This window comes from Triturus cristatus, chromosome 1_2, assembly GCF_964204655.1.
Source record: "Triturus cristatus chromosome 1_2, aTriCri1.1, whole genome shotgun sequence".
Lineage (NCBI taxonomy): Eukaryota > Metazoa > Chordata > Amphibia > Caudata > Salamandridae > Triturus > Triturus cristatus.
The window spans coordinates 339,278,065-339,301,591 of record NC_140580.1 but is presented as its reverse complement, the minus strand read 5'-3'; the positions used below and the strand labels follow the sequence as shown (position 1 = coordinate 339,301,591).

The 23,527-nt window shown below is 43.3% G+C and overlaps 1 protein-coding gene across 6 annotated transcripts in view; it reads right to left on the bottom strand.

Moving 5' to 3' along the window:
* The window catches only part of PHC2 (polyhomeotic homolog 2), a 556,042-nt gene that overhangs the window by 473,874 nt on the left and 58,641 nt on the right, over window positions 1-23,527 (bottom strand). Inside the window, exon 1 of one of the 6 annotated variants that reach the window (XM_085603953.1) lies at window positions 206-296. The exons of the other annotated variants lie outside the window; for them this stretch is intronic. The gene's annotated coding sequence lies outside the window, so the exon portion shown is untranslated. Of the gene's footprint in view, window positions 1-205; window positions 297-23,527 lie in introns of those variants that run through there. 6 annotated transcript variants of the gene reach the window in all.

Sequence of the window (23,527 nt, the reverse complement as noted above, 5' to 3'; positions counted from 1 at the left end):
ATACTAGCAACACTTTTAAATGCATTAAATCCTATACGTCTGCGCGTTAAACCAATAAACGTCCATTGTATTGCATTCTGTAGCTGGAAAAAATACAAACGTCTTCCTTCTCCTCCCCAACGGCTCACTTTACCCTCCAACTTTGGCAACAGGGTGTATAACTCATATATCCATCTCCCCAGACCCACTTTTCGCGTTCACTTACCGGCTAAATGGAGCTGGCCACGGGTGTTGTGCTGCCCCGATCTCTTGAGTGTGTTGTGCCTATCTCCCACCTTCCTAGTTCCTGCGCCTGTACGCCCCCCTCCTTCCCCCAGAACCCTAGCAGGTCTAGCCTCACACCTCCCTAACAAACCCCTTCATGTTGAGCAGTTGTCGAAGCCCCTCCCACTGACAAAGGGGGCACGAGGCCTTCTGCCTCCCTAAAACACACATCAAAGACCGCCCCTTCAAACAAGCGGTTTCCTGGAGGGGTGAAGAAATAGGAAGAGAGGAGAGGCATGGGGGAGGGGAGCGGGAGGGCTCGTGCAAGCACTTGATTATACCAACACGAGGACAGCGCTGCGCCTCGTGCTACATTGCACCTAATTAGCACTCTCTGGAGCGCCACCTGGCTCACCTCACCGCCGCAGCGCTGAATGCACTCTGTGGAGCCGACCTGCTGTGTGCACAGCACCTCGTGTACACAGACAGCCCCAGGGCGCTAGATCGGATAGACCGCGTCCACGATAAAAAGGGTAAACGTCATATGTCCATAATTTACTAATTCCAGAATGGGTTCATCGTTCCCAACATGTGTGTCCATATACGAAAGCAGAATTAATCCTTTTTCTGAAAAGACCTGACAGGATTTGGAAGTGGACAACCAGAATGTGGAAAATCTGAGTTAAAAGAGGGGGGGAACTGAAATGAGCGGAAGTTGGCAACATTATGTTGTGGGAATTTGTAGCGCGCACAACTCAATCAGGAGGGTATTGGACGTTTTTTTGTTGTTGTTCATATTAAAAGTTTTGGATTTTATCGTCATTAATATGTAAACACACAAATGTATTGACTGTGTATTATTCATATTTAAATTCACCATGGCTAATACAACCTGCATTTTAAAATGGCTAACATCTAGTTGCCATTTTGTTACATAAATGTGTGCATTTTATTTCTGGGAGAAGCTGAAGTACGAATTATCAAGCACAACGTGTATTGTTTTCATTCCACGGTGAATTGTTTTCTTTTATGTGATAACTGTAGAATGACCTAATTGGTAGCACCAGTACACCTGCAGAGTACAGGCTGGTATAATGAATCTTGTTTTGTTGCAGATAACTAAGTTTGAAGGACGCTTAGAGAAGTTGTATCTTGGAGGTTATGGAGATCAAAATTTTGGGGCAGATTTATGAGTTCTGGCGCATCTCTGCAAATCAGCAAGGATGCGCCAGAAAAGATGTGACATGCAATCCCCTCCCTGCGCCACCACAAATGCGTCGCAGTTACAGTGCGGCGCACAGTGGCGCAAGGATAGAGTGATGCGTGTCGCATCCGATGGCGCAAGGGCGGCACATTACTGGCGTCGTGTCGCAAGCGCGACGCAACTCCAGCAATGCTCAGGGGCGCCCTATGCCTAACATGCTGCGTCACTCCTTACGCCTGCTTCAAGCAGGTGCAGGGTTTTGAGGCAGCATGGACGCAAAAGTGACTCGGTGAACTGCGTCACTTTTACGAGGCGTTCCTGCGACTGAACGCCCACCCTGCGCAGGAACGCCCACATGAAACCTAATGCAGGTTTCATGTGGCGCAGGGCTTTACAACGTGACGCATCTCCCTAGATGCGTCACGTTGTAAATAAGGCACAATGTGGCGCATGGTTTACGCCGCTGCTGCGTCACAGAAGTGACGCAACAGTGGCGTAAAAGTGTCGCAAGGGGCTTGTAAATCTGCCCCTTTGTGTCTATGCTTTAACCTGATTCCAGTGTTTCATGGGAACCACGATTAGGTGTAGCAATTGTTAGAATTGTTGATTTAAGCGAGTGCAATGTACAAGATGGCTCAGAAACTTTTTGCAGACATGCTTTGTCCACTTTTGACATAACTTAGACCAGAGTGGGGATTAGTTAACCGTTTTATTTGAGGTGTCTTTATGATAATTCATCCTCTGGCTTATATGACTTTGATTGATTTGAACTTCACCTTTCCTAATGCATTCATGTAGTAATAATTGAGACCAATTTGATTTTTTATCTGTAAACCTTTTAACTGTAAATAAATCTTTTTGGTTTGAACCTCAAAAACACTGTCTTCCTTATGAAGCCTAATCTGCTTCACATTATTCAAATGTATTGATTCATCTCCTGGCCTCAGTTGTAGATTTCAATTAATCAAATAGCGCTTTGTGAGCCTCAAATTTTCAAGAAGAAAAGCGCTAACAGTATCCTGATGCTGAAAAGCAACAGTGTCGTGGATCGAGCCTGGGTGAAGATTAGGTGAAGGCCCATGTCTGAGGAGGCGGCTTTGGTGTGCAGAGGCTTGAGAGACGTTTTATGCATTACCTCAGAAAAGCACATCCCAGGAACTTTAATGTATTATTTACCAGGAGCAGCCGGCACAGCTTGCAGGTGGTGGGGGCTCGCAGGCTGCTTTAAATAAATAAATAAATTAAAAAAACAAACAGTACCTTGCCGCCGCCAGGTCCAGCGTCTTCTCTCCTGCTTGCCTGTGTCCGACTCCAGGTCGAAACAGGAAGCAGGTAGCCAGGCTCCCACCCCTAAGCCAATCACAACACTCCAATGGAGCATTGTGATTGGTCTGAGCACCGTGACACAGCGCTCAGTCAAGGGCTGTAGGGGTAGGTATGTTCTCCATGCAGGCTCCATGCACTCCCCTGTTCTCCATGCAGGATGTAATGCAGCCTGCATGGAGAACAGGGAAGTGCGCATGACCGTTTTGGGTGGCCAGAGAAAGCCGATGAAACAGTCCTTGCATGCACACAGGAGGGTCTACCACTGCTCCCCTGCAGCTCTGCTCCGCCCCCTCACGCACTGTTGCAGCAGGAGGGAAAAATAGAATAATAATAACAATTCCGTTATTATCATTTACATTTTTCCTTTCTTTTCTACTTCTGGCAGTGGGCAGACGCTTCTCCGCCTTAGTGGAGGAGCCCCCACTGTTATTTACAGAGCACTAGTGTGAGCAAAGATCTCTTGTGCCACTGCAGACTATGCAAATGAGAATGTCACATCTTTATGCAACACCCCCATACTGCGGTTCAGGTTGACTAGGAGGTCTGAGGTGGCAGTGGGGGACACACTGATCTTCTCAGAAAAACACATTTTGGTCATGTGTGGAACATATCACTGGTTGACTTTTATAGTGAGCACATAGATCCCTCCTGCAATAAGATGACATTTACTAGCACTTGCAGTTTCAAAGCATAGAAAACATAGGATTTTAATACTAATTGACATGAGTCGTCATGTAAATCCCCAATTTCTCCCACTCCAGCTCTTTAACATTCTTGTAATTGTAGTCCTTGATTAAACTTTATTTTTGTACCGAGTGCAACACGTGTGGCAATGTAATAATTACACAGTTGGACACTGCAGAACATGACTGTCAGTAGCGGTCCGTGGAGGGAGTTCAGTGAGGCAGAGAGGCGGGGTAGGGGAAGGGTGGGGAAATGTAAACACCGGAATATGGATGAACGAAGGTAAGTACACATTTAAATAAATTAATAAATACAAATAAATAAAATGAAATAAAATGAATTTCGTTGCGCGCGCTGCATCGCATTTTGCCATGCAGCACGCGCAAAGGAATTAGTTTTATTTATTTAAATGTGTACTTACCTCCGTTCATCCATATTCCGGTGTTTACATTTCCCCACCTTCCCCTCCCCCACCCCGCCTCTCTGCCCCACCAAACTCCCTCCGGGGCCGCTACTGATGACTGTTTTCCTTCTTCTGCAAAGTACACAGAGTGAAGAAGCAGAGTGTACCAATTATTAGTGGCAAGAAGGAGCTCAGCAGGCAGGGCGCTGCGAAAAGGCACCGCAGGCGCAAAGCGCGCAAGAGCCTATGGGAATTCCACCGGCTGTGACCTCGGCACAGGATCATGTTCACTGAAGAGTTCTGGCTCTGCCTGGTGCTTGTGGTGTCAGAATGGGCTGAGTCCAATGTGTCTTTTCAAGGATGAGACTGCCCAAGTCAGCCAGAAAAAGAAAGTCAAAGTTTTCTTAATACATAGACTGTCTTATATGGAATTCCCAAAAGTTGAAATATTTTGATTACGGTTTTCCAGTATTTCCATTTTTATATTTCTCCTGTGGATTGACTCAGAGTTTATCCCTCTTCTAAAATGAGGAGGATGAGTGAAACAAAAGCAGAGTATAGTAGCCCGTATGTTATTTTATTATGTGCGGCTTTATCAGGATCTGTGTAGCATACTTCTGCTGTAAGGTAGACCTGGTGGCAATGTAAAATACTTTAGTGAGTGGCTTTCAACTTAAATAATACATGAACTAATACTAAGAGCGGATATGGGGCGGCTCCTCCGCTATGGTGGAGGAGCATTGGCCCCCTGCTGAAACGCAGCAGGCAGAAGAAAAATAAAATGACCACAAAACGATTTGATTGTCATTTTGTTTTTGACATCCAATCTGAAGGTCTAGGGCGGGGCAAGGCCTTGTTGCATCAGCAGCATGGGGGGGGAGTGGGGTTAGGCACTTAAATTGCGCATGTCAGTTTAGTCCCCCATCCACCGCCGGCCAAACCGACATGCGCACTTGGATATCTCCAGGCTGTTCCTTGGAGATATCCCCAGGGCTTAGGCTCCCACTCCCTGCTGGAGCGTGAGACTGGCCTGTTCCGCCCAATCCCAACGCTGCTCTTATGCTGGGAGTAATAGCATGAGAGCAGCGTTGGGATTGCGTGAGGAGTATGGGAGCCTGTGCTCCTCGGTATTGGAGTGCCGGGGGCAGAGGAGCAGCGAGGCACGAGAGCACAACATTACTGCGGCCAGCAGCAAAAGGTAAATGTATTTGTTTATTAATTTTTACCCCGCACTGCCCTCCCAGTTCAGATTGGCAGCAGCCGCCGCTGGACCTGATAGGATTTAAAAGTGGACAACCAACATTTCTTTAATGAGACATAAAATAAACAAAGCATATTTTAAATGTTCTTTCCAGGCTGCTCTTCAGACACAGTTTTTGTGTAGTGGCTCTCCTCACAGCATGGGAGTAAATGTATTAATTAAATATCTAAGCAGAGTACTGTCATCATCCCCCTCGCTTCAGTATCTGGATCTCCACCTCCAGCCAAAGGACCGCAGGCAACACACTTCCACTGTCTGGGGAAGCTGTCCTTGCCATCATTGCAAGGCCAAACTACAGACATTCAACATTGATCCCACTTTGCTCTGTTTTTAATACTGGGAGCTAAACTTGAGGATGAATATCAGAAGAGATCTACTCCAGCATCTGCAGAAACTTCTTTTCAGTGTTTGAATTATTTACCCACATATTTCCTCACATTGCTATGATCTTGACGTTACTGCTTTTTTGAGCACAGTCTAATGCTATTGATATTTTCTGACATATATGTCCATCCATTAGCCCAAATACTCTGGCCACTCAGACAGAAACCCCAAACCTGCACTCTGAGAAATCATGAAAACTGTCTGTTTGAGGTCAAATCGCCACAGTTTATTTACATTTAAGAAACACAAAGCAAGTTCAATATTTATTCTGTTTAAAAAGGCTTCTTTGAGCCATTGAGTTGACGAGCTTTTGGAGATGCACCTGTGCGCCAGTGAGAGGTACTGAAACCTGGAAGGATTGTGGCAGCTTTCTCAGCAACCCAAGATGAATTTCGTTTTTTATCTCCACTGATGAAGGGTAATATCCAGAAACATGTGTCTAGAGATTCACAGCACTAACATGCACCAACGTTGGTGAAACACTTCAGCAAAATTACAAGTAAGCATTTAAAGTGAACTGCATCTACCATAATGCTAAGGGGTGAACTGTGCTGAGAGTTGAAGCAGTGTGTTCCCATCCCCCTTCTGTCCATTTATGGCCTGATCATTAATAATCAGGCGAAGCTGAAGTCATTCTCTTTGAGTAGATCTCTCTTTGGGGCACCCACATTACCCCAGTGATTGCCCTGACTTGCTGCCTTTGTTAGTTCTTGGTAGCCAGCACCAGATGGGCTTGGGTTGCGAGTGCTGTGTCTGCTTTGGGGTTACCCATCTCTGTCCAGTTTTAGCCAGCCCTTCAGTTTGGCATCCCAAGGACCACTGTTGCTGACCATCCCTTCACATCCAGCCCTTTTCGAACAGTGGGGTAGGCAACATTATCATGCACCTGGTCGTGGAATTACCGCTCACTTCTCTGCAATGTTTTATTTTTTTGGTTCCTTTCTTTCCCTCAGACGTTGGTGGGTGAATCAAAGTCTCCCACCACTGATGTGTTTGCTTCCTCTGTGAGCTTCCCTTAATTACCCTGTGCAATGACCATGATTAGTTATGAGCCATTGGTCGATCATAATTGTTTGAGATTTGCATGGTAAGATTGAACTTTGCACCCTTACTTAGGGGCTTCGTGGCACCTCCTACTTCCACTTCCAGTCAGGCAATCCACCTTTTGTTGTTGTGGCTCCTAACACCATTTTGCCTTTGATGCACACCTCTGTGTGCATCCTCTGGGTAGCTGGGCCATCGGCCATGTTATCCCTACAGCCCCTGACAGCCCCTGAAACCCCCTGCATGGACGGGCCTTTGCTCCACTTTAGACTTGTAGCCCCTGAGCTGATCAGTTGTATTTACTTAAGCAGTGGTATAGGGGTAGCCTATCAGTGTCCAGACTGTTTGCATGATTCTAGTGCCTATCAAAAGTACCGAATATACCAATGTCGTCACATACATATAATGTTTCTTTCCAGTCTTGCATCCTTAAATTGCACCCTTCACAAAAAGCATCCTTTATATTGCTAAAATCTGGGATGAAAATTTCCCTTTACACTTGAACCTTTGGACTGGTGTCTCTCCTTTTTTTCTCTCAAGTGATCCTCCTTACATCCTTTGCATGCCTTCTCCCTCTGACAACAACCTTCTTTAAGTCACATGCATGTTTGCCTGAATCTCTATTTATGTATTTCTGCAAACAGCCTGTATGTCGTTTCGACAAGCATTGGCAAAACCAATATACATTGGCTATCAGACCTATTGGTTTTGCCAATGATTTTTAGCAAAGTTGTACAGTATCACCAGTGCTGCATATTAAGTGTAAAAAGGAAACAAAACAAAACAAGCATTGGCAAAGTCGATTGGTCTCGACAATCTGATAGATATTGACATTGTCAATGCCATTGTCTTTTAGCCATGTGTTCTCGAGTGGAGTGGATGTATGTGGTGTGCAGTGTAATTATGTGGGGTGGATTTGACATGTTTGTTGTGGAATTCTGTGGCATGGAATTATGTGGTATCGAGTGTACTTGAATTATTTAGAGTGGTATTGTGTGGTGTGGAGTGGCATGTAGTGCAGTAGAATTATGTGATGTGGTGTTGAATTTTGTTTAATGATGTTGAATTATGTGGTGTGTATTGGATGTATATGATGTGTAGTGGAATCTGGTTGTGGCTTGGGATTATGTGGTTTGGTGTGGAAATATGTGGTGTGGAATGGAAATATGTGGAGTTGAATTGTTTGGTGAGGAACTGTGCGGGGTTGAATGAAATAATGTTGACCTGGATTATGTGGGATGATGTGGAGTGTGTTCATATGGATTGTTGCTATGTGACAGAGTGGATTTACGTGAGGTTTATTTATGTGGTATTGAGTAGAGTGTAAATATGTGGAGTTGCATTATGTGGTGTTGAGTGGTATTAAATGGAGTATAATTATGTTGTGGAATTGTGTGGCAATTAATTGTGTGGAATTCTGTGGCATGGCTTGGAGTGGATTTATATGGCATCTGGCAATCTAAGAGCTATTAGTGTTGCCAATGTCAGTGTCTTTTAGCCATGTTGAATAGCAGCATGGCTGAATGTCATATATAAAAGCGCTATGACCAAGCCTGCACTGTATTCTGAACTCACATATTTGAAAGCGCTTTCATGTGCGATAATGAAGAAAAAAGTAATGCGCGATAATGAAGATAACATTTTCGTGAAATAAAATATTTTGGCAAGAGCAAATGCGCTTTATTCTGAACCTACATATTTAGAAGCGCTTTCATGCGCGATAATGAAGTAAAAAATGTAAGAACCCTTTCCTGTCAGTGTAGAAACTGGCAACCATTACCTCATATCCATGAAGGAAAAACTCCCTTTTAGACCCTGCCCTTCTGGCGATGCTAAGACTGCACCTTCCAGAAGATACAAACAGCTGCGGAACCTTCATTTGCCCCAAGACATCCGAATCCACACCAGGAAACAAGGGCGCCAACAGTTTTTTTGTTAATCCCCTTTATTGAAACACATCACAAATATACAACTACTGACTGCATAGCGTACAGCGCATGCGATTTTCTCAACTACGTGGGCTTTCTCAGACTGGACAGTCATAGTACAACGACGTACTGCAACCCCTTGATGAAAATACCAACATCATAACCAAGACAGCACCTCCTGAGTCGGATTACACCAGCGATTACCTATCCACAGAGAGTAGTAACCTGTCTACCAATCGTTCAATGCTTACGAACTGTACAACTGGGCCTAAACTACCACCGTCTGGGGGTTCTCCACCGTCATCTGCAGTCTCAAACTGATTCCTCCTGCCGAGAAACCTCATTTTACAGTTTCCTCTGAGCTCACAGGTACCTCCCTCTGCTTTCCACGTACTCTCAAGGCGCAAACTACTTTAAGAAACAGTGATTGCATCCTGTGCCATAGAGCCTGCTTCTTGTGAATCTGCAAGCCACCTTGGAGCCTTTCTTTTTGGGCGATACACCTCGTCATAAACACAAAGTCTTCTGATCCAATCAGTAGTAAACTCAAGTTGTTTTTTAAAGAAGCAAATTTTAATCATTAACAAAATAAATATGGGAGTCTTTTAAAACATAGTAAGTAAATGGTTTATTAAATTATTATGTTTTAATAATTAAAACATCCCGCCCATTTCCTCTATCTTTTTACTTTATTCGGCACAATCACACGTGGCACTCACAGTGATTGTAAAACAAATAAATGTTTATTTTCTTTTTTTGGCTAGTTTATAAAGGGTTCATATTATTATTTTCATGAACATTCTAAATTATTTTTCTGGACCACAAAACAATACAACAATCTAATACAAATAAAACAATCACAAATGTGACACTACATTACAATTCATATTTACACCATTTAAGACATATGAGCAAGCTCAAATTCCAACAAACAAAAAAAGAAAAGAAGAAAAACAGAAGAAAAATCCAAGGGAGAGGTTAGAGAAATACACCAGTAAAACAATAATATATATAAGATGAAACTCAAACCCAGGGAGAAAGTTTGCCAAACAGTACTGTATTCAGGTCAATAAAAAAACTTAGATTCATTAATTGACACAATCAGATATGGACCTGATACTGAATTAATTAAAGAACAGGACCTGGAAGAAGAGCTTCTGTAGCCTTTATTCTGGCACCAACTTTGCCACTTGACAATGTCACGATTGCCAGAATCTTTACGACTGTAATTAGGAATAAAACGCAGATCTTTCAATTCAAGCGGCCGGGACGAGCTCCAGCGAACTACCTTCAAGGAGTGTTGGCCCAAGCTTGAATCCATATTCTTTTACAGCACGCAACGGTACGTGATTATCAATCTCACAATTCTGTTTTTCATGAAGACGGATACAGTCATCCACCCATTCCGCGGCCAGCATCTTCAGAATTGCTGCAAGACTGCGGGGCGGTCATATGATGATGAATCAGACTACGTGAGAATTTAGAATGAATTGTTAGAGGGGCGAGCCAGCAAATTAACAGGTAGTGCGGAGCCAGACCTGAAACAAGGGTGTGGCTTAATCAGAGTGCCGTACAAGAGTAGAGCAAAAAAACAAAAACAAAAAACAAGCAGCAGTAACAAAGGATGAGGGAGGGGATGGGGCACAGAACAGGCAGCCTCTAAAAACAGTGTCAGGCATTCGATCTTGGTCTTTGACTGCTCGGCAAATCTGACGAGATAAGAAAAAGATTTACAGGCCTGTTTACAGAAATGGAGCAGCTCAGAGTGAGTGAAAACAGGAACTATTGTGTGAATTGCTTTTCAACAAAGAAAAAAGTTGCTCCTGAAATAGATCCTAAAGTGAGAGCAGTGGAGGGATATTGTAATTGGTCCATGCTCTTGGGGAGGGGTAAACTTAGGAAGAGCCATGACAAATGCATGCAATGGACAAATGGGAAGAAAGAATAGGAGAGCGACGATGGAGCCAACAAATGGGAAGCCTATGGGTTGGCTGAAGCTCACAAAGTATATACAAAATGCCTGTGCGAGACAGCGCATGTGCTGTCTAGCCGAGACCTGAAAAAACTGTGGTCACTGCCGATAAAATAATGGAGGATTTTTTTAATTTTTATTTACAGATCTGAGTTGGATTGGTTACAAAGGCATTTATTTTTTCAAATGCGGATAGGGTTAAGCAACAAAGAGGACGGGACGGCAGAAGCAACACAGAGAATGCGGGTGGGAAAGTGACAAAGAGGGTGAGGAAAAGTAATAGATACAGGTGAGAGCAATATGAGCACTGGAGGGTTGAGAAGCACACCGACGAGAGAGAGCAACAATGGAATAAGGAAATAACACACGGGTGAGAAAACAATGTAGGGGGAGAAGCACACTAGGATGACTGCAACACAGGGGGGGGGGTTGAAAACAGATGACAGAGCAATACAGAGCATGGAGGAGAAGGGGGAGAACTACACAAGGGAGACAGCTGAATAAAACATGCACTCTCATGGAGTGTTTAGCCAAAATAGAAAAATAAATAGTGCCTGGAAAGTAAGCAGTGCAAGAACAAAAAAAACGAAGTCATGCTCCAGGGGAGGTACAAACACAAGAAGATAAAGAAAAGCCAGCCCAAGCTTACATATAAAAAATGAGCAAATCAGTGTGACAATAACGCCAACCAATGGTAAGCAATGGGTGGGCTCTAAGCCCACTTTTGCAATTAGCTTGTGCTGTCTGGCATGCAAGACTTAAAAATCACAATCTCCCCTTCTTTGAAAGTCACCACCTAACAATACCCAGTTTTCTCTTGCACCACTTTTATGACCATCTGCATGAAATCCCATATCTCACTAGTGATCACATCTAACTCCTATTAATGTACTTTACCACAAACGGGAGTGAACGCATGGAATGGTTTTTGCTTGAGCACCCAAGACTAATCCCATAACACTGGACTAACCACTAAGCTTGGGTTCCAGAGCAGGGTGCTGCCTGGGGTTAAGAACTTCAATGCCTCATCGGGGGGAGTAAGTGCTAGGGACATGAGGGCAAATTCATCTGATCTCTGCCAAAACATCTTACTAGGGTGTAGGTCTGTGGCGTAGCAAATTTGCTGTGGGTCCTTACAGAGGAAACAAAAATAACAACCCTACTCCATCCACTGCGTTGGAAGCAACAAGAATAAAATACAATCATAATTACAGAGCAGTGAACCCCACACACTACGGAGATCCGGTGCCACTGTACCTGTTGTGCTATTGATAGCTACCCATGGCGTAGGGCTTAAATCTCTGACAAAATTCCACATCTGATAGAATCGTAGAGAGATAGACAAAGACTAGTCCCTGAAAATTTTATATTATGAACTTTGTGTGAGGCACATGCATTGATGTGTCCCTTCACATAACTAGCACAGCACCACATGGACACTTCTAGCAAAGCCACCAGTGTACCATTCTGTAGTCAGATTAATTCTGCAGCTAAGGACTGTGTGAACCTGTGGCCCACATTTGTCCAGAATGCAAATACAGAATAGGAGCAGGCGTGAACATCATGTCTCTATTGAGGAGTCTTGCACATCAACACAGCCACTGTGACTATTCACATTCGAAAGGAGCAGGGTGGACTGGTTCACAATTTCACTGGGGAGTCCCTGGTAGACCACGGGTCCCCCGAGGCTGGGTAGCTACAAGCCTTAACTATTTTTAAACTGAGTAATTATTTACTTGTATTACAGATGGCTAGATAGGGTCACAACGGATCGATCCACCTTCAAGCTGCTTTGTATCACCCACAAAGAAATACATGTTACGGGACCGCATTTCATCAGGAATAAAATCACCAAATATAATTCAACAAAGGAACCTCTGTTCAAGATTGGCACCAACATAGGCAGTACATCTTTCTCTGTTCAAGCAGCCGAACTATGGAATTCTTTACCCGCAAACATAAGATCCACAGATAACTATCTTATCTTCAGAACCCTACTCAAGAGTTGTCTCTTTCCTATATAACCACCATACTCGAACACTAATGTGCAGCTTATCCCTGTGTTTGTAATCACTTATAATTTGAGTATATGTACGTATCTAGGTATGTGTATTTTTTTGTAATAAGTATCACTATGGTTTGTAGATCACTACATAGTTTTCATACGCTATTTGATTATGTATTTATTTATTTTTATTACTTTACTCCTACAGTAGAAGAAGGAAAAAATACCTTTGACTCTCTCCAATGCACTACTCTGTCTTACCCTATACTTCTCTCAATATATCCTCTACCTTCACTCTCAGACTCATCCCAAACCTCATTCTACTACTGTGATCTTCAAAATAACCCTTTCTAGGCTCTTCTCTCCTCTATCCCTCCTTGGCTCACCCCAAACCTCATTTTACTACGATTTCCCAAACAACCATATCTAGATTCTTCCCTCTTATACTCATGTATCCCTCCTTTGACTCATCCAAAAACTCATTTTAATACTATAATTTTCCTAATCCCCTTCTAGAGACACTTCCCTCCTCCACTTGCCTCTTTTTACTCATCCCAAACCTCATCCTGCTACTATGATTTCTCAACTAACACTTACTAGACTCTTCCCTCTTCTAACCCTCCATTTTCCTATCAATCCAACTAAGAGACTTGCATGTCCACAGCTCAAAGTAACTCATATTTCCCAATACTAATTCAACACTAATCCTTATTGAGTTTCAGAGTAGCATTCTACTCGCCGAAAAGCGCTTTAATGCCTCGTCAGGGGTAGTAAGCGCTATATAAATACAATTACAATTGTGCTAACCTTGGGCAAGAGCTGCTGGCCCAGCCCCACAAGCCTTCAGCCTTCAGTTGAGTGCTCACAAACATTTAAGTTTGTACCCAACTAGTCTGTGCCACACTATACCCTGCCTCCTTCAACAGTCGTTGCTAAATTACTTTATGATCTAGGGCAAGGTAAGAGTTGAAACTGTAGGGGCCACACCAATGCTGGAAGTGAACCTGGGCAAAGGTGGGCCTGGAAGGCCTAGATGGTTGAAGGGAATGGGCTGCTCTGGTGGCTGAATTGCACATGGAGTGCATAATTGAGCAACATCATAAACTTAATTTGAGAATCATCTTGGACTATAATTAAGCAGCATCATAGACCTGAGTGATTTTCATATAATTAAGCAGCAGGAGTGTAAGTGAAGAGCACCGTGGTCATAATTAAGGTGCATTAAAAGTACGCCTGAGCAGCACCAGAAGCATAGTTAGCAGCCCCAGGGCCATAACTGAACTGCAGAATCTGCACAGCTTGGCAGCATCTGTGACTGACAGGCATCACATGGCACATATGAGTAGCAACAAGGGTAATGACTAGTGTGACCAATATTTTGATAAACAAAATACCAGGACGTTGCACAAACACAGAAGTATTCTGCGTTGACCAAGGAACACAGCATGGCGTTCCTGACAATGCTCACAGTTGGACTTGGCCCTTTTTTGCTGGTTCATCCCCAAACTTTTTGCCTTCCTCCTACTGTTTTTGCTGTATCCATCTGTGTTAGCCTTATGACTATGTGCACTTAACCACTGTCAACCAGTGCTGACTTGCTTGTGCTCTCTCCCTAAAACATGGTTACATTGGCTTTTACTTAATTGGGGCATATGTAATTTACTTACATGTCCCTAGCAATGTGGTACTTTATGTGCCCAGGGCCTGTAAATTAAATGCCAATAGTGGGTCTGCAGCACTGATCCTCAATCCTTTAAACATGCCTCAGGCCTGTGTGTATGCAGTTTTAAGCTGCCCTTTCAACCTGGCAAAATAAACCTTTTGCCATGCCCAAACCTTCCTTTTTTTAATATATATATAAGTCAGCCCTAGGATGGGCCCTGGCCAGCCCACAGGGCACAGTGCAATGTATTTCAAATGTAGGACATGTACTTTTATGTGTTACATGTCTAGGTAGTGAAACACTCTTAAACTGGTTTTTCACTACGGCAAGGCCTATCTCTCCTGTGGATAACATTGGAGTTACCATATTACATTTTATAAGTATAATTTCCAAATGGGAATAGGTGCCCAGTTCATGTTTGATGTATCTGGAATCGCAATTTAAAATCCTACCTTATGGTGAATTCGAGTTTTAAAATGAAATTCTGAAAATGCCACTTTGGCATTTTTTTTCTGACTTAGCCATTTAGTGCCTGTAACCTAATCTGGGGCACATGACTGGGTGTAGCTGACAGTTGGGCTTTGTGTATTTCCCCTAGACAGTCAAAGAGAATGGGGAGCTTAGGTGTGACTGGATGGGCCATCACTGCAGGATTAGTGGAAGGAACTGGACCCAGCCCCATTTACACTTGAATAGGCTGTGACCTGTCTCCACACAAAGGGCTGCATACCCCCTGTAGTTAGTCTGGAGCCAGAGTCAGGAAGGCAGGGCATCTGTGCACTTGGAAGGCATGCCTCTAGACGTTTCTCGTAACTTCAGAGGCACAACTGTGTATAAATATTGGACCTCAGACACCAACTCTTCAGTCCACTTCCTGAGCTGTGGATACAGTGCCAGGAAGAAGGACTGCTGTGCTCCTGAAAGGAATACCACTCTGATGGACTGCTACTCAGAAGGAACTGCTGGCCTGCTGCCCTCTTGCATGTGGAAGGAGAACTGGACCTGCAAATTCATCTTGAATCCAGGACCCCAGAGTGACTTCAAGGCTAGTCTGCTGGCCCCTGATCTGATCCTCATGGATATAAAAGGTGTGAAATGATTGGAGCAGTGCACTACCAAATGTTCAATTGAAGTCACACCAAGTGGTCAATTTTCTTTCCATAGAAATAGTCTTTATTGTAGTTATCCAACCAAAATATGAAGAACGTCTCAGCCAACGCGTTTCGTTCAAAGAATTGAACTTCGTCAGGGCAAACTTGAGAGTAATTCTTAATCCCACAGGGAGTCCACTATCTGTATTGTTGGGAGTCCGTCTCTAAAAGGAGCCTATAACGTTGACGTGGTATTTCCATGTAATTTCATAATATATGGCATGTCTGGGGTAAATGTGAATGCCTCCTTGATAAGGGCACAGCAATAAATTCTCGAGCCTGCAACCGTCCGCGCTCCTTCCTCAAACCGCCACCGGGTGTATGGTCACGTCCCTAAAAGGTGCCCCTACATCCTGCACCAGCCCCTGGACCCAGCTGCAGCGAGTTCTTGACCCCCAAGTGGTGCCTCTTCAGTCCTGGACCCTGTGTGGTTCATGGGCACTGAAATCAAGCTTTTCCGTTCCCACTGAGACCTCACCGCTCGCACCGCAAATCAGTGCAAGCTCCATCAGTCAAACTCTTCGTACTGCAGCATTAACCGCTCGCAGGGTCTGCCACAGTGAAGCTCCAGCAATACCCGCCTGCAACACTGGCCAGCTCTATGCGCTACTCCAACAGCATTCCGTGACGCTCTCCTTGATCCTTGCGGCCCTTTGCAATGCAAACAGGACTCTTGCCATAAACTTCAGAAGGTAAACCTTCAGCGGGATTAACCTGGGACTGTATACGACCTGCGCTCCTTCACTTTTGAATCTGACCCAGTCCAGTGCGACCAGATCTCCAGAGTTGGCGCTTTGTGCTTTTTGGTGCTATATGCACTTAATTCTTTAAAATTTCATAACTCTGGTTCTACTGATTGGAGTTTTGTTGTTTGGCCTCATTTTAGTTATTAAATTATGCTCTATTTTCCTAAATTGGTCTGAGATCTTTTTCTGTGGTGTTTCCACTGTTTTACTGTTTGAAGTGTTGCACAAATAAATTATACATTGCCTCCAAGTTAAGCCTGACTGCTCTGTACCAAACTACCAAGGCGTCCAAAACAGGTTAATTTGGAGTTTCCTTGTGCCTCACCCTGAAAAGGATTGTGGTTTCTGCTTGACAAGGGTCCACACCCCACACCCCACTCAACCAGTAACCCAATTTCTAACACTCACCAATTAAGCAAAAACGGACAACGAGGCACTAAAGGATATTTGAACCCCACTTCTACACAAAAAGTCGTCTTTGGTTGATCTTCTCTAAATCCCATGACATATGGTAAATTTACTGACATTTGCTGGGGCAAATGGTGAATAAAAAGAACTGTCCCAGCAAATCAGGTACACTTAGTCATGACTGAGCAGCATCAGTGCTTGAACAAGTGATTGGATTGAGATGAGCCACATGGTATATCTGAGTAGAATGTGGGGCACTATGAGGTGCACCACTGCCATCATTTCACTACACAAGGGGGTATATTATATATGGAAGCCATATCTGAGCACACCACATGGAAAACGTGAGCATCACCACGAGGCTTAAATGGATACCTGAAGATATCATTTAGTGACCCACTTGAATAATCAATCATTTTTTGCACTTGGCTGTAGCCTAAAGAACGGGCATAACCATATGTATAGCAGCCCGACCTTAAAACAAATGGAAAGACTGAAGTCAAAGACCACATCCTGTTTATTCTATTTATTTATGCATGCGTGTATTTGAGGCTTTCAATAGAATCTGTAGGATCGAAGTTTTCAATTGGTTCTACAGAGCTTAGGTTTTCAATAGGTTCTGTGGGGTTGAGGTTTTCTTTACTGTTGTCCAAATCTCTGTCATCATCAAAATAAATTACACTTCACTGAAGTACATGCAAAATCAATTTATGAAGTAAAATAAATAATCCTCAAGTTAATATTTAATCAGTGAGTTTCTATGCTCTAGAAGCAGGAAGGTAGACCTCAAGGTTAAAAAGGAACACATAGGTTGGAATTCAACTCCAAGCTTGTGAGGGCAACATACTAGAGTAAATCCTTTGAGCTGCTCTCTGCTTGTTGTGAGGTATCCACTTTCTGACAATTCTCTCAATTTGCATACAGGCCACTAAACCTTTGATAACACTAGACAAGTCCAGAGGGCCACTTTTATCATTATTATTATTTTATATCTATGCAAACTCAAAGAGAGACACATTTCTAGTCTCATATATGGCAAATACAACAAATTTCCCAGGCCCACGCACAGAAAATTTCAACAGGCTTAAAGAGCTATACTTACTATAATACATACCAGAAGCTTCCCTGCTGCCTCACACCGACTGATGAAAAGCCTAAGTGCCTATGACAACTGAAGGCACCTCGGTGACTTGCTATCAGCCTGATACTCTGGCAAACTTCTAACTGGCTCCAGCAAGCCTACCAAAGATAAGGACTCTGTCCTGTCCCATCAAGAGAGCTAAACATCTGTCAGTCAGAGTGAATCATGCCAATGGCATCAGCTTTCCTACATCCTTGAAAAAGAGTTCTACATCTGACAGCATCGTCTACTAACCCTACATAAGAGCCCTGGAATAGTATAGAGGTCAGAAAGATAATTTAATTTACGTTGAGATAATCTTCGCTATACGAAAAGAGTTCATATCTCGTCAGAGCTTCCCATTTCAAAGGAAGGAAGCAAAAAGATTAACATTTTTGATATTGGTTAGGATCTTAAAAAAAAAAACTAAAGTACATAAAGACATGTCTTTTCGAAAAGGCTGACAAATAAATGCTTGGTACTCTGAGAATGACTATGAGCCTTATAACGAGTAAAACGACTGTACACAGGAAAATAAGTCACTTGAAAAATCCAAATCAGACTGGGATAATCCCCACTACGGAGTGCCAGTCTGATTTGGACTTGCACGTTTGATGCTGATACATGGGTATTACACCACGTGTTTTATCAACATCTATCTATTGTCCACGTGACTTATTTTCCTGCATGGATCATTTTTTCAAGCGCTAAACAGATGCCAGCAGTTGGCATATGCATTGGAAAGTGCCCTAAGCTAAGGTGCACTTTTGTGATTGAGTCTGACGTTTTACAATCATACTGCCCTGAAGAAGTCCCATGTTAAAAAGGATGAAACGCGTTGGCTGATGGTTTTTATGAACAGAACAAACCTCAGTAAAGAAGAGATTAAAATATGTATTGTATTGCAGTGACAGACGCTTTACATCTAATTGTGATATCTTGATGCCTGTTTCCTAACTTGCAAGTAGAAACGTTTGTCTGGTTTTGAAGGAAGAAAAAGATATGTCAATTGTTCTCCAAAGCCCATAAGTGAAACAGTTTACAAATAGCCAGAGAGCAAGTATGCATTGACTGATGGGTACCCCAACTCTAAGATTTCACAAACATCCAGAAGGATATTACGGCATGGACTAGCACATTTTGTGGGACAAAAATGGATATAGTAGGGTGAAATATTGAGATTTTTGCAGCGTAATAGTTTGTGACACTCGTTATGCTTTACATATTTTGCCTTGTGATTTAGGTATAGAGGTAGTATAGTATAACATGGGCAGCAGCAGTACAACCTTTTCTAACACAAAAAGAATACATAAAAGATATGTGGTAGTAGCAGGAGGAACATAACACGATTCTCTCGCACACACAGAACACACTAAAGAGTTAGAGGAGTTAAAGAACTGTTGTACACTTCCAGTAAACAAACATACATACAAACAGTACAACATTTCTGAACGAAACGGACAAACAGCTTAAGGAATTACCATACATTCATGAACTCGCAAAGATACTGAACCCCTTTCCTACCTAGTGTACCATTTTTCATCAGTGGTTTCAAGAGTTCGCACTGGGAAGCATACAAGCGCATCCGTTCACTGGTTGTACGGTCTCCTACTTAAGGAGTCCCTAGTTTGGGTTGAGGTTATGTCCCTTATGTCGACATTTATATTCTCCCTTTGTTAACCTTTCAAATGTGTGTTAAAATTGCCCAAGAGCGAGCTAAATATTTTGTACTAGTTTCACCCTGCGACAAGATTAGAAAACCAGGAGGTTCGAGCAACAAACCCTACTTCTCTTTTTTGTCAACATATTTTGGCGCTCCTATATTGTCCCGTCCGAGTAAAGTGCAATTCTCAGCACTACAGGTCTCCGTATCTCATCTCAAATATTGTGAAACTGGTACTGGCGAATACTGGTTCAAAGGCATCTAATATCCGATGCGGCAACAGCCGTGGAAACACACCTACTCCGTAGAACAGGTACACCTTGGGCAGAAACAGTGCAATCTTCTCTCCTCCAGAGGACAGGTACAGTTAGAGTTGAACAGTGCAAGCTTCGCAAAAGACAAATGCAAAGTGGGTTGCAGTAGTGGAAGCTTTGCTCCCTCACAGAACAGCAACAGCACAGCAACAGAAAATCAAGCTTCTCTCTCTAACAGAAGGCAGAAAATGTGATCTTCGATTCTCCACAGAAGAGAATCAGCAGGACAGGGTAGTACAAAGTTCCATCCCTCACAGAACATGAGAGGTTAGTTTATGAGGACAAAGGGCTACAGACAGCTTTCTGGAGTTAGTGCCTAACTTACTGAAAGCATATAAAGGTCGATGAGTGAGTGAATCCAGGGAAATGCTGTTTGAGTTGATTCTTTGGTTCTCAACATATGGAGAAGTAGCCGTAACCTAGCAGGTCATTGTTATTTGGAGCACTTCAGTCACTGTCGAGTAACTATGCACTAGACAGGCATACAGGTGCCAAACTCTTTAAAAACGTTTCGAATGCGTACTCAACAGACGCAGTGCAGTCCCAGCCTCAGTGTTGGAGGACCTGTGCAATATGTTGAGGGCCGCCACTAGAGGCTGGTGAGCCAGCAAATAACTGGGAGAGCCGCCCACCACAGCTGAGCCATTGGTCTAACTTGGCTTTAAGAGCATCATGCAACAAAAAAACAGGTAAAAATATAAAAAAAATCTCCTTAAAATTAAACAAAGTTTATTGGTTTAACACATGGAAGCGTTTTACCTTTACCCATCACTTTATATCAATGCAGGAGGGGGGTATTTACTAACAGTGACACTTTTTAAACTCAAACTTAGAAACGTTCAGGCCCTGCCCTGAGTACAATTCCAGCAGTCTACTAAGATACAAGTGAGTTGTCATGTGTACCCTACATGTTTCCTAGTTTATTATTCTAGGTTAAGCAACATTACAGCCTATTAAATCAAACACAAAAGCTTTTTGCACATCGCACACCATGAACTCACATATTTGAAGGTGCTTTCATATGTGATAATGAAGAAAAAGGAAGCTCAGTGAAATAAAGTATTTCCCTAGGATCACACAGCTTGGTCAAGTGGGGAAGCCAGGATTGGCCCCAGATTTTCAGGATTCACATTGTGCAAGTTCGGCCAATATATGGATGTCTCTTTCTCTAGCCCTTTTTCTACATCAAAACGTCATTGCTTGTCTTTAATTCTTGGCACATGAGACACAGGTACAATCCACATCAAAGCTCTGCTTGTTTTGAGCTCGAGGTTCCAACCGGCCCTAAAACTGAGCATCTGGCTCAAGCTTTTAGTGGCTCATCTACCTTGAGCTGCCATTGTTTCTATTGTCTCTGACACCCAGCCATATTATACGAGGCTGCAGTGATACAGGTAGCACTCCCAGTGGCTATCAGCCAAACACTTCCTTCCTATGGAGGCTGCCAAGCTGGGAGAAAGCTACAGAGTTTTCAAATTAAACTTCTAAGGCAGAGTTTTTAGGTCACGTCTGAGACAGAACAGTCACTTACAAGATATTTTCTTAGATTACAGCCTGCCTGTTACTTACCATTAGTTGTCTTCCTCGTCGCATTCATTTCTGCGTGCAGGCTTTACACCAGTGTTTGTTCCTTCCCTGGTGCATGGACGCATTACTTGTGACCTTCAACAACTCTTTTTTTATTTTGTTTAAGCACTTGGCTAGAGTGCATGTGTTTTCCAGCAGTCTCCCTCATGTACTCTCCCCTCAAATTTTGCACTGAAGAAAGCAGTTTTGTATTGCTTTTCTCTGAGCTTGAGTGCAAACTTCAAATCTACTGCCTTTGCAAATGCTTGTTTCTGTTTTCTCCCCCATACACTTAAGGAAAGGGAAATTGTTTTGCCACATAAGTAAACAATAAACACAAAAGTATTTGGTTATTTGTTGTTCCCAAGTAAAACACGAAGAACCACGTTTGTTCTCACATTCATGCAGCTTCCACGCAGCACTCGTCAGGATATATTAATATGAACTTTTCCTAAATCGTACCGTGCTTGTGTAGTTAGAAACTGAATGCTTGTTTGGTAACATATTTCTGACTTGCTTAGGCAATTGCTAATTAAGGACTATAATTGTGAGACCGAAGAGAGCTTGTTGCTGCTTCCAACATCTATGTATTAATTTGCAAATCCTTCTCCAGTTAACTGTTTTGGAGTTCCTGTCATAAATTTTTTTTTGAAAGTCCAAATATTTCTGTGCACAAAGCTGAGGAAATTAATGAATTAATGAATTCCTTGGCAAAATAAACGATAGTTAATAGCTGGGCACGGTGCCAGGTGGAATCCTCCTGGTTTACGTTTTTCAAATGTTTCTCTAAATACTTTCAGGAAAAAGGCCTCTTGAGGCAGTACAATTTTCTTTTATAAATAATGCAATGGCAAGTATAACACAGGAAAGTGAATAATTTACCAACTTCGTGGTACACACAAAAACACAAATAACAAGCATTTACAATGCAATGGTCTCGGCATTGTTAAAGTTAGAGCTATTGGCATTGCTCATGACATTATTTTTGTTTATGTTTTTGTATTTAAAACATTTAAAGAAACAGCATTGTTATTTACAATGTCAATAGCTTAATCACTCAAATGCGAGACCTATTGCATTTGCACCCACACAGAGCCACCCACCCACACACACACAGAGCCACCCACCCACACACACACACACAGCTTAAAATGGCCCTTACAGTGCAGGGGTATCTGCAAGTGCTATCGACAACTATGTGGCAGTGTGTGCAGATACACTTCAAGGCGTGGGCAAATCACCAGTGAAAATGGATTTCCTCTCTATTCCACCCCGATCTATTCTACTGATCTATTTAAAAGTCTCTCCCTTTCTAGCACCTCAATCGTCTAATCCAAGCGTGAGTTCAATAATTTTTGTGGTCCCGGGCAAGACATATTTCAACTGATCTGTGAGACCCTGTTAAAGTTTAAAATATTATTTAGAAATGTTTGACACCGTGGGGGCTTTAATGATCACGGAATAGGTAAAAACAATTGTTCCAAACCGGCCCCCAAAAATGTGTGTTGCCTAGACCCCTCAAAAATCCTCAAGATGTCAGTGTGTGCTCTATGAGGGCGGGGTGGGGGGTGGGGGGGTAGTCCCTTTCCTTACCGTCAGCCGGCCTAAATGCTAAATGGAGCCAGCAGTAGGGTGACCAGATTAAAAAAAACAAAAAAGACAACAACAAAAAACGGTTAATTTAAAAAAATAAAAGAAGGACTAGAATGTTTTCATTAGCGAAGGGGCGCAGAATGACAAAGCACATAGACCTAGAAACACAGATGAGGCACTACGGAAATAAAGTGCAATTTTTAAACCCACTATCACACCTGTTAATTATATTGCTTTCTGAGAAAAGCTGCAAACTCCTCCTGAATTGGAACACAAAAACATGCCTCCCTCAGTTTTCAGTACACCCTCTCTGAAAACTGGAACACGAGCCAAATTTGCATGAAGCTGCCGGGACGGTTGCTGGAAACCCGTTGCTGGGAAGTCCGGGACGCCTTGCCACCCTAGCCAGTAGTCTGGAGTGGGCTTATTTTAAAGAATGAGCAGCGAGCCTCGGCATGAGCCGAGCTAGGGTTGTGTCGCTGCTCGGGCCCCACACCTCAGATGCTAGCGGCGGAAAACACCGACAGTAAAGTAACCCCAAAGGCACGGGCAGCCACAAGAGCCGGCGCAGACGCACAACTGAATCCCCAAAGAGAATGCATTCATGAATGAATTACCCTACCGTGCACTTATGGCGCCGCAGCAGCTTCTCCCAGTGCATGCTGGAACATGCCTGCTGAGGCCCCGGAGCTCCAGGCACAGCACCGGCTCCGGACTTCACAGCAGCCAAGTGAGCGCTCACCTGAAACCGGGACTCTCGGAGCCCTGGCTCCACCCCGAGAGGGGCGGTCCTGGCAGGTAAACACCGTGACGTCACCAAGGCATGCACATCCGGACGGAGTCTCACAGGAGGGGCTGGCGGAGGGTGACCTCATCGCCAGGGAAGCG